Here is a 12362-nt window from a genome sequence, read left to right on the forward strand (position 1 = left end):
TGACTGGATCTGACCCAAAGCCAATGGAACTAGCACTGCAAGTTGTATTTGTGAAGGATTCTGAAGCACCCGGGTTTAAGAAAATTGACATCAAGCAGGTGAACCAAGTTTGACCTGAGGCTTACTCAGGAATCAGTAAGGAAACAGGTGCATGCTTTAATATGCTTGAAAAACACATGTCCTGAAGGAGTTGTAGACCCTCCCGGAGAATGTTGCTGCAGAATAAGCTGGGAATCATTTTCTGTTTGTACTCAAGAAGAGTCTTCCTTCTATTAGTCTAAGGAGAGCCCGACTGATTATTCAGGTAAGCAACAGTGATGCAGAATCCTAAAGCATGGGGTTTAATTGTAATACAGATGACGTGCAGGATCAGTTTTTCCAAGTTATCCTGTAGTTAAGGGGCTCCAGCCAGAGAGATGAGCTGAACTCCTAGGGAAGTGAGTAGCCCAGGGCTTGGTAAAAGACATGTATGTTCATCCCTGGGCCTGTGATCATGTCAGAACTCAGAACCTGCTTCCATTTTCTGGTCAAGTGACCAAGGCTGATAAGAAGGTGGGCACGGCCATCCAGACCAACTCACAGTGGTCCTCCTTGGCACATTAAAACCGTTGTACTTTTGAGCAGAACCTAGGATTATTGGGGTTTGAGTACAACAGAAGATGTGAATGGAACCAGTACCAGCCAACATCTATTGAGTACTTGTTTTATATTGGTCACTTGTTCTTGCTTTCCATGGAATATTCCATTTTACAGGTGATAAAAATGTCATACAGGGAATTCCCTGGTGGTCCAGTGGTTGGGACTCCATGCTTCCACTGCAGGGGGCCTGGGTTCAGTCCCTGGTTGGGGAACTGAGATCCCACAAGCCGCACAGTGCGGCCAAAAAAATAAAAGTCATACAAAGAGGCTAAGTGCCTTATTCAGGCCTACACGCAAGTGAAGAAATAGAAGATTCATGGCTCTCCTAAAACTACTGGGTATCCCTTCCCAATCTTGACCTCCTCTTCCAACAGAGATAAATCCTCCATGCTGTTCTTTATAATTTTATCCCTTGTGATTACATATTTAAGCTATAGGAATACAGTTGATGGTTTTGCCTGCTCTTAACTGTATATATTTTGTCTTTTTTCACTTAATATTATGTTTTCAGTATTCATCCATTTATTTGTAACTACAGTTGTTCATTTTCATCTCCAGATAGGATTCTATCATTATCCATCTGTATCTATCACCACTATATCTATATCTTATACCACTATATATGTATAGATGTGTTTATATACATATATACTTATGAATATTGTGTGTACATAGTAATGTTAAATATATGTATATATGTATGAGTGACACCATTATATCTATATCCCACAGTAGATGTGCCCTTTCTATACCTGACTATTGTTTGGGTCATATGAAGTCTGCAGTTTTCACCAACACTGCTGCCATGAATATCTAAGTATGTGTATCCTTAGACCCTAGCACTTAAATGTAAGAGTAGACCAGACACGTTCACTTAGCAATGTGAAAACTGACAAATGATGATTGTTAATAGATACCTACATGTCCAGCAGGAGGTTTTGGTGAGGATTGAGGCCTCTGGTTTAGTTATGGTGATTTTCTGGCTACTTAAATACAAATTCCATTAGTTCCATCTGTCTCTTTATTAGACTGTTAAAAGAATAATGGCAAAATCCGTATGATTATTTTCTTTGTTGACTTAAACAGGATTGTGTGTATGAAAGCTCATACTGAAGTTATTCAGGATTGAGCAGGAAAAGCTAAAATTTCAACCTCTTTTTTCTTTTCATCTATGCCTCCAAGCATATGGTACACATGTTAGTTATTTGTCTATAAAGGGCTCTTGGGGGAAAGACAGTGTCCAGTGTTTTATGTAAATCACAGAAGAAGTATCTGTATGCCTACAGATTTTGTAATTCTTTGATTCTCAAAATTAGGATTGCTAGCTCCCCTTGTGTACCTTCCACACTCTACTGGCTCCACACCCCCTTTCCTCTGCTATCATTTCTGCAAATGTATTCTATGAAGTTTTCAATATTGTACTCTTGGAGTCTTCCTTTCTGTATCAATTTTTCCAAATCATTTAGAAGGACGTTTGAGAGAGGAGTGGGGCTAGAAACTGTAATCCATGTGAAAGTAATGTTGCCTCAGAGCGTGATAAACCAAATGTGGCAAAATATTTAAAATTAGTGAATCTGGGTAAAGAGTAAATGAGAATTCTTTTTAATATTCTTGCAATTTCCATGTGTTTAAGATTGTTTCAAAATGAAAGTTAAATAATAGCATGGGTATACCCATTTGTTTAAAATTTAAAAAGATAAAATTTATGTAAGCTTATATATGCATAAAATTCCTCCAGGAGTGTACACAGACACTGTTAACACAGGTGTTGATGTAAGTCTTGGTGTGGCAGTCTGGTAAAGGGACAGGGATCTAAGTATCATCCAAACTAGCATACTTCTGAAAGAAGGGGCTATTCATAATCATTCCAGGATAACGGTTGTAAACTGAGTCTTTACGAGGCAGATAGAGATATATGGTCATCAGAGGTTAAAAGCAGACATCACTGTATGTTGTTTTGTACATTTGATTTTTTTAAAAAAATATTTATTTATTTATTTATTTTGGCTGCAACGGGTCTTGTTGCGGCATGCGGACTTCTTAGTTGCTCATGCATGAGGGATCTAGTTCCCCAACCAGGGATCGAACCTGGGCCCCCTGCATTGGGAGCACAGAGTCTTACCAACTGGACCACCAGGGAAGTCTCACATTTGATCTTTTTAAACTATGTGAACATATTAGCTATTCAAATACATAAAAATAACATAATTAGATAAGGAACCACTTAAATATTCATAAAAATAATAAGCATCAGGAACTGGCTGAATTATTGGAATATCCTTAGAGTTAAGAGAATTAGGTAGATCTGTTCTATGAGTACTCAAAAAGTATAAATCTAAATATCTATACTTGTTTCAGAACCCAGCTTTTTCTCACAATAGAAAAACTTTTTATACAATACAAATACTTTTATACTTACATAACTAATACATACATATTCTACGTATTTTAAATTTTTTAAACAAAGGGGTGTAAGTGCTCACTTGGGCAGCACATGTATTAAATACATGGGTATACTCTAACCATACTATTTTTATTTTACTTTTATTTGAAAACAACCTTAAAATTATAGAAATTACAAGAATATTATTAAGAATTCTAATTGACCCTTTACCCAGATTCACTAATTTTAAATATTTTGCCACATTTTGTTTGTCGTGTCCCCCTTTCCCACTATGTGTAAACTTTTTTGTTCTGGCCGATTTGAGAGACTGTTGCAGACATCATGCCACATATTCATATATACTTCCTAAGAACAGGGATGTGCATTTAGATACCCGCAGTACAGTTATTAATTCAGAAATGTTAACATTTATACAATTCTTTAGTCTACAGTCTATATTCCAGTTTCTTCAGCTATCCCAATAATTTTCTTTATAGCATTTTTTTTTTTCTGTTACAAATCTCGTTCAGGACTATAGATCCAATCAAGCTGCCATGCCTTTTTAAGATTTTCTTTAATCTGGAATGGTTCCTTAGCCTTCTTCGATTTTCATGTGGTTATTATTTTTGAAGCATACAAGCCAGGTATTTTATAGAATGCCCTCTGTGTAGGTCAGTCTGAAATGTCATGACTCTGTCACCTTGGCAGAGAAATATGCCAAGGAATCTTTGAAGGAAGAAGATGAATCAGATGATGATAACATGTAACAGTTACTTCATTTACTTCTATTTTAAATTTCTAATACAGTTCCATGTAACTGTTTAGCCCTTTGGATTATTACATACCCACTGACTAATTTTCATTAAATTTTTATCTTGCAATGATTAATAAAAAAAGTTGCCAAGCTTTATTTAGGTTGCAATCATGATGCCTTTTGGGTTTGCATGACACAATTGTTTACTATCATAGTCCAAAATGATGTTTTATAACTACATCATTCCTTCAGTATTTTGTAGTTGACATTCTATAAGAAAGATCTTTTCTCCCCCATCCTCCCAACTTGTCCCCCACTTATTTCTTACAATGTGGAAAGGTATTTAGAAGCTGAAGTCTCAGTGCTATTAATAGATTATTGCTTTTAGGTCCTTTCAGATATATAGACATAGCTATGTATATAACTATAACTATGTATAGTATATATAACTATATGTAGTTGTATATAAGTATATATAGACATATAAAAGTCTGTATGGGGTTGTGTGGTTTTTTCAAGTATTTATAATGTGTTCAATCCCAATTCAGTCCCACAGGATTTTTCCTTGCCTTCTTCGATTCCCTATTTGTATCACCTCCTTCGACATTGACAACCCTCTCTCCCAGTATTGTCTTCTCTCCTTCCCTTTCTCCCCTTCCTTTCCTCTTCTCCATTCCGCTTCCCTCCCATTGGTTGTCAGCCTGGAGGAGCACAATGCAGGCATCAAAGATTTAATATCAAACTTTTGAAAATGTCACAGAAAATGAAAACAAGCTTCTGGAAAGTGAGAAGGGCTTGATCCAAGAGGAAGAGGAAAAATTGTAGGTACCCAGAGCCTCGAGTGACCTTGGCTCAGGGTCAGCTGCAGGGACCCTGTACCACCCTCGCGATGGTGGCAGCCTATTTGCCTGAGCCTTGCGTGGCAGAAGAAGCCTCAGACCCTAGGCTGAGTCCCAGCCAACTTTCCTTGGGGCTGCCACACAGTTTCCTATGAAAGTCATATTGACGTTTTCTTCCAAGCTATGTCCAACATTTCTTTTTCTGTTGGATAGTGAACACGAGGTCTGGGTTCAAGCAGTGATTTTTCTGTCAGTATCAGACTCCGCAACAGGAGGAAAATCATATTTTTCAAGTAAGGTTAAGTAAACAAATTTCACGTTTGCCTAAAGAAGAGAATGAGAAACCTACTTCTTTAAGATTGAACTTTGGGGTTTTGAGTAAGGAGGTCTCTGATTAAACGTTGAATAGGTGATTTATTGGTTTTTAAAGTTTCCGTGGTGGAATGGACAATTACATTGCTTTATGAAAGAGAGGGAAGGATATTTTATGCGTAAATATTTTTATTTTATTGTGCCCATGTCCTTAGTTTAAATTCTTAGAAGATAGATTACTATCTTCATAAATCTATGAATCTCTGTCCTGTTATATCTATACATTATTGGAACTGAGTTTTAACAATTTTAAAAGCTGTTTTGTAATTGAAAGTGCATTGCTACAAGCTAATTTTTTAAAATTTATTTTTATTTATTTTAATTACAATTGCATAGTCTTTGATTACCAGGAACTTCACAATTAGTTTTGCTTCCACTTTGTTGCTTAGTTTTAAAATTAATTAATTAATTTATCTGTCTATCTATTGGCTGTGCCACGTGGCTTGTGGAATCTTAGTTCTCCGACTGGGGATTGAACCCGGGCCCCTGCGATGAAAGCACTGAGTCCTAACCACTGGACTGCCAGGGAATTCCCTGTTTTTGTTTTTAAATTAGTGTTTTATTTACAGAAAAGGATTCACAGAAAAGGATTACAGAAAAGTCCAGAAAAGGATTAATACAATTTTATGAACACAATTTTGTTGGTAATAATTAACAGAATCAAGAGTAGTTTAACATATAATATCATTTGGTATATAATACACATTAAAATAGTTTTCATTTTATGAAAGTTTATGTTTATCCATTAGTTTTCATGCTAACTCTATCCATTAGTATTTTATATTCCTTTTTTAAAACAAATCTAAAGCTAAGGCAGAATATATGAAACAGATTTGATAAATATTTTAAAATTTTGCTATCTTCTGTATCAGATACTACTTTAATTTTAGAACCATCTTCATATAAAATGGTCTGTCCATTATAATTCCTAAATGAATGAGTTAAGCATCAAATGGACATCAAAATATGTAAAAGAGGGCTTCCCTGGTGGCGCAGTGGTTGAGAGTCCTCCTCCCGATGCAGGGGACGCGGGTTTGTGTCCCGGTCCGGGAAGATCCCACATGCCGCGGAGCGGCTGGGCCGGTGAGCCATGGCTGCTGAGCCTGCGTGTCCGGAGCCTGTGCTCCACAGCGGGAGAGGCCACAACAGTGAGAGGCCCATGTACTGCAAAATAACACAAAAAAAAACAACAAAAAAAGTAAAAGAAACTGTCATAAAATTTAAATGGAAAATATTATATTACATTAGCAATATCATAAATTAACAAAGAATGTTTAAAGTGTATTGCATGAAGTGAGGTACATTAAATGTTTTGTAATGGTTAGGTCTAGAATATTTTTTACTTGCATTCTTGTTCATACAGTTTAAAACACTAAAGCACTGACTTGAATGAAAGAGGACTGTATTAAAATGAATAAGATGGCAGCATATGCCATTTTAAGAATAAAAGAAAGATGGACTAAGTGCTTTGATTTTATGTTCTCCATTCAAGCAGTCTTCGGTGTTTCTGTTATCTTTGAATAACAATAAGGATTCTTTAAGTACTGTATGGAAAAAAAAGACCATCTTTTTACTCATAGAAGAATTCTAATCTTATTTGGATTGAATCTTCGAGATGTCTCAAGGCAATTCCTTTAAGTAATAGCAGTTCTTTGTAAGGTGGCCAAAAGTAATCACTAATTTTGACATATGGATCATACGGGACATCAAATAATCTATTTATATGAGTCTCTAACATTTCATGTAATGCTATCAGTTATACAGTTGATTTTTTAAATGTTTTTCTTTTTTTCTCCATATTTTTGTTATCATTTTAAAATTTCTTTTTAATTTTCAAAATTTTTATTGAAGTATATTTACTGTATAATACTGTATGTTACAGGTGTACAGTATAGTGATTCACAAGTTTTAAATGTTATGCCTTATTTATGGTTATAAAATATTGGCTATATTCCCTGTGTTGTGCAATATATCCTTGTAGCTTATTTTATACATAATAGTTTGTGCCTATACCCCTATATTGCCCCTCCGCCCTTCATTCTCCCCACTGGTAACCACTAGTTTGTTCTCTATATCTGTGAGTCTGCTGCTTTTTTTGTTGTTGTTATATTCACTAACTTATTGTATTTTTAGGTTCCTCATATAAGTGATATCATACAGTATTTGTCTTTCTCTGACTTATTTCACTTAGCATAATACCCTCCAAGTCTATCCATGTTGCTGCAAATGGCAAAATTTTGTTCTTGTCCATGTATATATGGAACAAAATATATGTTCCATATATACATACAATGGAATATTACTCAGCCTCTTTATCCATTCATTTGTTGATGGACACTTAGGTTGCTTCTATATTTTGACTATTTTAAGTCATGCTGCTATGAACATTGTGGTGCATGTATCTTTTTAAATTAATATTTTTGTTTTTTATAGATATATACCCCGGAGTGAAATTGCTGGGACATATGTTAGTACTATTTTTAGTTTTTTTTGAGAAACCCCCAAACTGTTTTTCATAGTGGCTGTACCAATTTACATTCATACTGGCATTGTATGAGGGTTTTCTTTTTCAAGTCCTGGCTAACATTTGTTATCTGTGGGGTTTTTTGTTTTGTTTTGTTTTTTTGTATTTTCGCTGCACCACACAGCATGCAGGATGGTTCCTCAACAAGGGATTGAACCCAGGCCTCTGCAGTGAAAGTGCCAAATCCTAACAACTAGGCCACCAGGGAACTCCCTTATTTGTGCTATTTTTGATGATAGCCATTCTGACAGATATGAGGTGATACCTCATTGTACTTTTGACTTGCATTTCCCTAATGATTAGCCATGTTGAGCATCTTTTCATGTGCCTGTTGGCCATCTGTATGTCCTCTTTGGAAGAATGTCTAATCAGGTCTTCTGCCCATTTTTTAATCAGAAGGAGAAATTAAGGAAGCAATCCCATTTACCATCACATCAAAAAGAATAAAATATCTAAAAATAAGCCTACCTAAGGGATCAAAATACCTGTACTTGGAAAACTGTAAGACACTGATGAAAGAAATTGAAGACAACACAAATAGATGGAAAGATATACTGTGTGATTGGACTGGAAGAATCAATATTGTTAAAATGACCATATTACCCAAGGAAATCTACAGATTCAATGAAATCGCTATCAAAATACCATGGGTGGGACTTCCCTGGTGGTCCAGCAGTTAAGACTCTGTGCTTTCAATGCAGGGGGCCCAGGTTCGATCCCTGGTCAGGGAACTAGATCCCACATGCCAAAACTAAGAGCCTGCATGCTGCAACTAAAATGATCCCACATGCCACAACTAAGAATCCAGCATGCCACAACGAAGATTCTTCCTGCTGCAACTAAGCCCTGGCACAGCCAAATAAATAAATTAATAAATATTAAAAAAAATACCATGGGTATTTTTCACAGAACTAGAACAAATAATTTTAAAATTTATATGGAAACACAAAAGACCCCAAATAGCCAAAAACAATCTTGAGAAAGGACAGTTTTGGAAGAATCAGGCTCCCTGACTTCAGGCTATCCACAAAGCTACAGTAATCAAAACGGTATGGTACTGGCATAAAAACAGACACATAGGTCAATGGAGCAGAATAAAAAGCCCAGAACTAAACCCAGGTGCTTATGGTCAATTAATCTACAACAAAGGAGGCAAGAATAGACAATGTTTTTCTTTTTCAGTTGTCTATCAGTTACAGGAAAATTGTCTTCTCAAAACTCACCCAAGGTAATCAAGAGTTTCTCCTTAAATTCTTTTTTTTAAAAAACATCTTTATTGGAGTATAATTGCTTTACAATGTTGTGTTAGTTTCTGCTGTATGATAAAGTGAATCAGTATATATATATCCCCATATCCCCTCGCTCTTGTGTCTCCCTCCCACCCTCCCTATCCCACCCCTCTAGGTGGTCACAAACCACCGAGCTGATCTCCCTGTGCTATGCAGCTGCTTCCCACTAGCCATCTAATTTACATTTGGTAGTGTATATATGTCAGTGCTACTCTCTCACTTCATCCCAGTTTACCCTTCCCCCTCCCCATGTCCTCAAGTCCATTCTCTACGTCTGCATCTTTATTCATATCCTACCCCTAGGTTCATCAGAACCTTTTTTTTTTAAGATTCCATATGTATGTGTTAGCATACGGTATTTGTTTTTATCCTTCTGACTTACTTCACTCTGTATGACAGACTCTAGGTCCATCCACCTCACTACAAATAACTCAATTTCATTTCTTTTTATGGCTGAGTAATATTCCATTGTATATATGTGCCACATCTTCTTTACCCATTCATCTGTCGATGGACACTTAGGTTGCTTCCATGTCCTGGCTATTGTAAATAGTGCTGCAATGAACATTTTGGTACATGACTATTTGAATTATGGTTTTCTCAGTGTATATGCCCAGTAGTGGGATTGCTGGGTCATATGATAGTTCTATTTGTAGTTTTTTAAGGAACCTCCATACTGTTCTCCATAGTGGCTGTATCAATTTACATTCCCACCAACAGTGCAAGAGTGTTCCCTTTTCTCCACACCCTTAATTCTTTTTTTTTTTTTTTTTTGTGGTACACGGACCTCTCACTGTTGTGGCCTCTCCTGTTGTGAAGCACAGGCTCCGGATGCAATGGCTCAGCGTCCATGACTCACCGGCCCTGCCGCTCCGCGGCATGTGGGATCTTCCTGGACTGGGGCACAAACCCGTGTCCCCTGCATTGGCAGGTGAATTCTCAACCACTGCACCACCAGGGAAGCCCCTTAATTCTTTTATATTAAGCATTTTTGTTTTCAGTTTATTAAAGGTTCTCAATTCAGAAAAAAATGTCACTATGTGATGTTTCACTGTTTACTATATTAAGAGATTCCAGTATCTGTTGCTGTTCATCCAGCCACTATTTTTTCTTTATCTTTTCATTCTTTGACATTACCATTCTAGACAGTACCATTTCTAGATCATGTCTTAATTTTTGGAATTCTTCTTTTCCTAATGTTACCAGAACATCTTCATTCAGTGGGATTAATTTAGGAGTTTCTTTCTGTTATTGACTAATTCCAGTGGTGGTCAAACATTTCACTGACATAATTAATGATAACTGAGCATTTGAATCAGTGAATGTCTCAGTTCCAGCAAACAATGTTTTATTCTGACAGTCTTCCATATCATTTCATATTTCTTCACCTTCTTTGGTAAGTTCTTCTTCAGCATCTCTAGTGTCTTCCACATCTGTAGTACAGTCTGTATCTTGCTGATTCAGTGACTCACGCTTATGATTTTCTTAGCCTTATGATAATTTTAAAAAGTTTCGGGACCTTGGGCAATCCCTTAAACCAGTGGTCCCCAACATTTTGGCACCAGGGACTGGTTTCATGGAAGACAGTTTTTCCACAGACCGGGGTGGTGGGGAGGATGGTTCAGTATGGTTCAGGTGGTAATGCGAGAGATGGGGAGCAGCAGATGAAGCTTCACTGGTTCACCCACCACTCTCGTCCTGCTGTGTGGCCCGGTTCGTAACACGCTGTGGACTGGTACCAGTCCACAGCCCGGGGATTGGGGACCCCTGCCTTATACTGTCTGTGCATGAGTTTCCTTATCACTCTATTCAGAGAATGTGCTAGAGAATAAAGGAGTACTTGAAGGGAATTCTCAAGTTAATCAGTTTCCTCAGTTCCCTACCACTTTGTCTTTCCCTCCCAACAGGTGGGTTTCTGGAGCTGTCATTGGTGCAGGAGCTAGATAAGAGTGGCACTTGAGGCCTGGCTGGACTTTGGGTATTAAGGTTTCTGCAATTCCCAATTCCAGCACGTGGGAAGTTTTCCCCCACACCACCAAGCAATTCTCTAGGTGTCCTGCAATTCAACTCAATTCTGACGTTATCTATCCAGTGATAGCATCAGATTCCACAGGTTAAGGACTCAGTCCCATAAAACTTCCCCCTTCTGCTTCAGATATCAATCACAAGTTTAGGTTGTCACCTGTGTCTCTGATCAACTGGTTAAAAATCAGAGGTTCCTATGATCCCCTCCTTGGGTTCAATTAATTTGCTAGAATGGCTCACAAGACTTAGAAAACCAATTTACTCACTAGATTATCAGTTTATTACAAAGGATATTAAAACTTAAGAATCAGCAGCGATAGGAACAGATACCTAGAGTAAGGTCCTGAACAAAGGAACTTCTGTCCCCATGGAGTTTGGGTCAGCACTGTGGCATATGGAAGTGTTCTAGTTCACAAACCTGAAGTTTTAGAAACCCCATCCTTTTGGTTTTTTATGGAGTTTTCATTATATAGGCATGATTGATTAAATCATTGGCCACTGGAGACTGATTTTAATTTCAGCCCCTCTCCCCTCCTCAGAGGTCTGGGGATGGGACTGAAAGTTCCAGCTGTCTTATCAGTTGGTTATCTTGGCAACCAAGCCAGCCCTCACCCTTCCCTACCTTCCAAAGTCACCTTATTAACATAACAAAAGATACCTTTTTCAGTCTCAGCACCAGAAATTCTAAGGGTTTTAGGAGCTCTGTGCCCGAAAGAGGGACCAAATACATATTTCTTATTCTAAGTTGCAGTATCACAGGTATCCAGTTCCTTCCCGAGTGTTGCAGGAAAGAAAGTGGGGCCAGAGAGAATGGTAATATCCCAGGTCACATCTAAGTCCCTGGGATAGCCACCAAGTGTGGGTTCTTGGCTTCACACAGGAAAGAATTCAAGAGCAAGCCATAGTAAGGTGAAAGAAGGTTTATTTAGGGAGATACACACTCCATAGAGTGTGGGCCATCTCAGAAGGGGAGAGGCACTAGGATGCAGGGTTGTCAGTTTTTGTAGGGGTGGGTAATTTCATAGGCTAATGAATGGGAGGATTATTCCAACTATTTTGGGGAAGGGGTGGGGATTTCTAGGAATTGGGCTACCACCTGGTTTTTGGCCTTTTATAGTCATTGGCCTCAGAACTGTCATGGTGCCTGTGGGTGTGTCATTTAGCTGATATATTACAATGAGCATATACTGAGACTCAAGGTCTAGTGGAAGTGGATCATCCACCATCTTTGACCTAGTTGGTTCTAACCAGTTTATGTCATGTCCTCAATGGCTATCATTCTTTTAAAGGTTGTGCCCTGCCCCCTTCCTATCTTACCAGCAGTAAAGGGTCTCTCCTTCAGGGCTGGGGCTCCATATCCTGTGAACTGCCAGTCAGCCCCAGTGGCAAGTTGCAACCATTATGGCACTCTCCTCAGCCCATCACTTACCACCACAGAGCCACTGCTTCTGTTTTTTAGTTTTGCCTGTTGGCCCTCCTCTCCTAAGCTCCTGTCTATACTAGCAATGATGCCAGATATACTAAATGGTTTCTAGCT

At 37.9% G+C, this 12362-nt stretch overlaps 1 pseudogene; it reads right to left on the reverse strand.

Moving 5' to 3' along the window:
* Positions 1–6557: 6557 nt before the first annotated feature.
* On the reverse strand, positions 6558–10174 carry LOC131752448 (centromere protein K-like; annotated as a pseudogene).
* Positions 10175–12362: the final 2188 nt, after the last annotated feature.

The sequence above is a fragment of the Kogia breviceps genome, chromosome 3, assembly GCF_026419965.1.
Source record: "Kogia breviceps isolate mKogBre1 chromosome 3, mKogBre1 haplotype 1, whole genome shotgun sequence".
Lineage (NCBI taxonomy): Eukaryota > Metazoa > Chordata > Mammalia > Artiodactyla > Physeteridae > Kogia > Kogia breviceps.